Source organism: Aplysia californica, unplaced genomic scaffold, assembly GCF_000002075.1.
Source record: "Aplysia californica isolate F4 #8 unplaced genomic scaffold, AplCal3.0 scaffold00229, whole genome shotgun sequence".
In the NCBI taxonomy this organism is placed as follows: domain Eukaryota; kingdom Metazoa; phylum Mollusca; class Gastropoda; order Aplysiida; family Aplysiidae; genus Aplysia; species Aplysia californica.
This window is the reverse complement of record NW_004797499.1, coordinates 1,083,486-1,088,107: the sequence shown is the minus strand read 5'-3', so window position 1 is coordinate 1,088,107 and position 4,622 is coordinate 1,083,486. Positions and strand designations below refer to the sequence as shown.

Genomic DNA, 4,622 nt, shown 5'->3' with positions numbered 1-4,622 from the left:
CGTCTCCTCTTTCCTGCTCTCTACCAATGTTCTGTTGTCTCCTTTCACCTTCTTTCCTGCTCTCTACCAATGTTCTGTTGTCTGCTTTCGTCTCCTCTTTCCTGCTCTCTACCAATGTTCTGTTGTCTGCTTTCACCTCCTTTCCTGCTCTCTACCAATGTTCTGTCGTCTGCTTTCGTCTCCTCTTTCCGCCACCATCCCTTCACCTCCTTTGCCCCCTCCTCTGGGCTCCGACTCTTTCTGCAGCCTTTCTACTGTTTCTCCTTGGCTCCTTCTTACTGCTGACTTTCAGCCACACTCCCTGATCTTCTCGTTGGAAAGATCTACACCTAGCTTTCTCGGACAAGGGCGAAAAATCTTGGAGGGCCTGTGCGCAAGTTGCGCACGTTAAAGATTCCTCAGAGGGCTGAAATCGATATAGAGTAGGCTTCAGCCGCCACCCGGGCAAAATTCAAAATTTCGTACCCACTGAAAAATTTTAATGTGTCCCGCGCGCTCATATGACCTTAAGCAGTTGCAAGCGCCGTAAAACACTCATCAAAAAAAAAAAATGTAGTCCTACAGTGAGATTCAGTATACATTAAATCTTTATTGATTGAATACGATTTTGTAAAAAATTCCAGCTTCTCTTTGTTTAGGTGATCTTAAATTTGATAGACTTTTGTACATTCTTTGTGTTGCCATTTACTTCAAACCTTAAATCTTTTTTTTATTTGAAACTGAGGAAGATGGCAAATTTTCCCATAAAAGCAGTATACAGTGGAATCCCAAAAAAACTTATTTTCCCAAACATTTCAAACCTAACTGAAAAATATCAAATGATGGGTTCAAGTCAAAACAGGGGGGGGTAACCTTTTGTAACCCCCCAGACTTCTTTTTACCTCAGGGGGGCACGCACCTTTGAAATCCCGATTGTCCCAAAGCGTGAAAATTACTATGCAATTAGACTTAGTGTGATATAGTTTGATTAAAAACCATATCAAATATTTCTAAAAACTATCAATTTGTGGCGAAAATGAAGTCAATAGGCTATTAATGTTCAGCGCATCAATATTAATAGAAGCTGGACACCTATAGCAGTAGAAGTGGGAGACGGAAGGGGAACAAAGAATAGGACCACTGTATCCGTACTGCGCATGTCGTAGAAGGCGACTAAGGTCGGTTGGGCAAAGAGTTAGCAGTCCTTTCCCGTAAAACAAAATACAGCTACAAAAACATCAACAGCAAAAACAACACGACCGCCAGTTCTGGAAGATGGAGGACCTTCATCACCAAGAAAAAAGAGAAAATGGAGAGTAGAATAACGCAGGGTGGTGAAAGCTGTTACTGTTTATAATAATCTACATGGAGAAAAATACAACAGAAGCAAACCCCAACCTGATAGACCTGAATGAGATGCTGTTTGCAGACGATCAAAGCCTGGCACATGAGAAAGAAGAGCAGCTTCAAGAGCTCACAGACAGGCTGAATACACAAACTTGTTCGTGTTTCAAGCAAGTAATTTCTTTATTTGGTAAGATCATCAACTACAACAATACAAAACTTTGGTAAACAAGAAAACTGCATATTTCAGTTAGTTTTACAATGTGAAAAGCTCAACATGAAGATCAGTAAAAGAAAAACAGAGACGATAAAAGTCAGCAGAACACCTGGCAACCTTAACATCACCATCAACGAAAATCCGCTGAAACAACTCAGTGAGTTCGAGTATCTTGGTAGCATCTTTTCGGAAGACGGACGTCTCAACAGAGAAATTTAGACGAGAATACAAAAAGCTAACACCGTCAGCTTCCAGCTTGCCCCACTCCTCAAACATCCTAACATCCCCACTGAGACCAAAGCCAAGCTCATTAACTCTATCTTCATCCCCACCTTGATCTACCAGTGCCAGACATGGACCCCGACCAAAAGTCTGGAACATAAGATAACCACCTGCGAGATGAGATGTCTAAGGAGAGCCTTCAACAAAACCAGACAGGAATTGGTCAGAGACAACAAGATCAGAGAAATGATGGGAACAACACCTGTCCTCCACTACATCCCAAGGCAAACAATCAGGTGGTACGGACATTTCAAACAAGTCAGGGCGTAGACGTAGCTTCCGACGGAAGGGAAAGTAAAAGTAATACTCTCAATTGTTTATAATCCTGTAAAACGTAGGGCCCTCAACTGAAAGTAAGAAGTCATAACTAAAATTACATATTTAGATCTATACAATGACTAGATTCTAGTTATACATTACATTAAAGGCTATAGACCTAGAGGATGCTTACACAACCAAGTTGATTACGGCAAGCTCATGGATCTCCTGATGGAAAAGGATGTTGACCCCTGGTTGATACAACGGATCTCCGAGGCTCTGTTTGAGAGGAAGGTGGCGCTGAGAAGTGGGCGATGGATGTCAGACCCAGTAGTGATTGCCTCAGGACTGCCACAAGGATCAGCATTATTTATCACCGGTTCTGTTCAACATAAAATATACATCCAAAAGAGCCAGGATCGGTGTCAGTGGAGCAGGAAGAATCCTAACATTGCAGATGATGTGATGGTCTATCGACAAGGTCGTGATTGGGTAGCGGTTGGACGGATGCTACAGGACAGGCTGAGCAAGGTCGCAGATTGGAGTGAGGAATGCAATGCGGTCATCAGTCCAGACAAAGCACAGGTCATCTGGTGCTCACTCAACAACCGTGTTGTGAAAGATCCTACCCCTCCAATTGTGTTTGACCACTTTCTCATAGACAGACAGCATGAGCTGAAGTACCTGGGAATCACTCTGGACATGACACTTTCTTTCCGAGGACATATTGACAATGACAATGTTGCTGTCAGGGCTCAGAAGGGCATCAATATAATATAAAGACCTTGGCTTCAGCGGGAATTCAACAGAGAGTTCTTATTTCTCCTAATGCAGCTGGTGGTTCTGTCAGTCATAGACTATGGGCTGGGCATCCTCTCCCTGTCCAAGACTCAGATAGACAGGTTGGAGAGAGTACAGAATGCAGCTATGAGGGCCGTTCTGGGTTGCAAAGGACACCCATGTTGTCTGTATGAGATACATGATCCTCGACCTGGCCAGCATCAGAGTGAGGCATAAGGTGGCACAGGCAAAGCTGTACTTGAATGTTTTGGGAGACCCGAGGCACCCTTTGCATGACAACCTAAGCAGCATCAAAGGAAACAGAATCAAACGGGGCAGCTCATGGACGGCAGAAGCCTAAGACTCCTTGAGTCTTGAGGAAAGTTTGTGGCATCAATGAAATATGCTGCGGAAAGGAATGGTTTGAACTGAGCCCCGATTGCAGAAGCCTGGCCAACGTTCACATCACTATGGTTCGTGAAAGACGGGAATGTGCTGCTGTCATTAACGACAATGACATACGACAGTTAATTGAGGAGCATTCAAAGCCAGAGGACCCAGTGATCTATACCGATGGACCGGTCAGGAGGGGTGAGAGAAGTGGATGGGGTTTTGTGGTGTATAGTGAGAACAAAATCTACTTAAATCAACAAAAGCGTGTGGGTTTCGAACGTAAAAAGATATAAAGAGATAGATCTAGTCTAGATCTAGATCTAGATCTAGATTCTAGATCTAGAAATCTAGATATAGAAAATACAAATGACGGGCAAACGTTTTTGTTTTATGGTCAAGACGCCCAAGACCTAGAAATCTAGATCTAGATCTAGATTCTAGATCTAGATTCTAGATATAGATCTAGATCTAGATCTAGATCTAGAATCTAGATCTAGATTTAGATCTAGATTATATAATATCTAGATCTAGATCTAGATCTAGATCTAATCTAGATCTAGATCTGGATTCTAAATCAATTCCTTCCTCACTTCTTCGATTACTTCGCCTTCCACTCATCAGTTTATCGCGAATAAACAGCTTGGCACTGCCATTTCATTAGCCTAGGCTAGTTTCTAGTAAGCTAAGGCTTATTAAATATAAGTTATTTTAGTTCTAATCTAGGCTAGCCTCACCTCCCCGTTGAAATACCCTCTTTTCTTTGACAGAATTCGGTGAGCTTGGAACTCTGGGTACTGGGTACCAAAAGGTAAACAAACGGTTAGCCAGGCGAGCCAGAGGGAAGGCCACAGAGCTGACCAGACCCAGGTCAACGACCTCAAAACTTAATCGTCGGAAAATGAAAGTAGGCTTGACGGGGGCGAAATGGGAACTTTTCACAATTGGAGATTCGGAATCCGAGTGTGGCTAAAGTAAGAATTTGCACTTTACCGGAATACCTGTTGTCCGGCTTACGAAACGTAGGGCCTGGCCACAGAATGTTTAGAGGTTTAGAGGGCCTAGCCTAACCCGCCCAAATCTCTCTCTCTCTCTCTCTCTCTCTCTCTCTCTCTCTCTCTCTCTCTCTCTCTCTCTCTCTCTCTCTCTTTGAGATTTCCCTTTTAACTAGGCTTTTTACTTTTAATTGCTCTTCGCTTCTTTACTTTCTTCCCTGTCTAAGCTGATCCCACTTTTTTTCGTGTGTCTCTTTCTCTAAAACTAAAAGGCTTAATTATGTGTGTTCGTTTTGAATGTGTGTGTAACGTGTATTTTGTGTGTGTGTGTGTGTGTGCGTGTGTGTGTGTGTGTGTGTGTGTGTGTGTGAGAGAGA

General features: G+C 43.0%; 1 protein-coding gene across 1 annotated transcript in view; it reads right to left on the bottom strand.

Moving 5' to 3' along the window:
• Window positions 1–4,185, bottom strand: part of LOC106011967 — a gene marked incomplete in the record, with an annotated part of 11,437 nt that extends 7,252 nt beyond the window's left edge. Inside the window, 1 exon segment of the mRNA XM_013083390.2 lies at window positions 3,988–4,185.
• Between the last annotated feature and the right edge of the window lie 437 nt (window positions 4,186–4,622).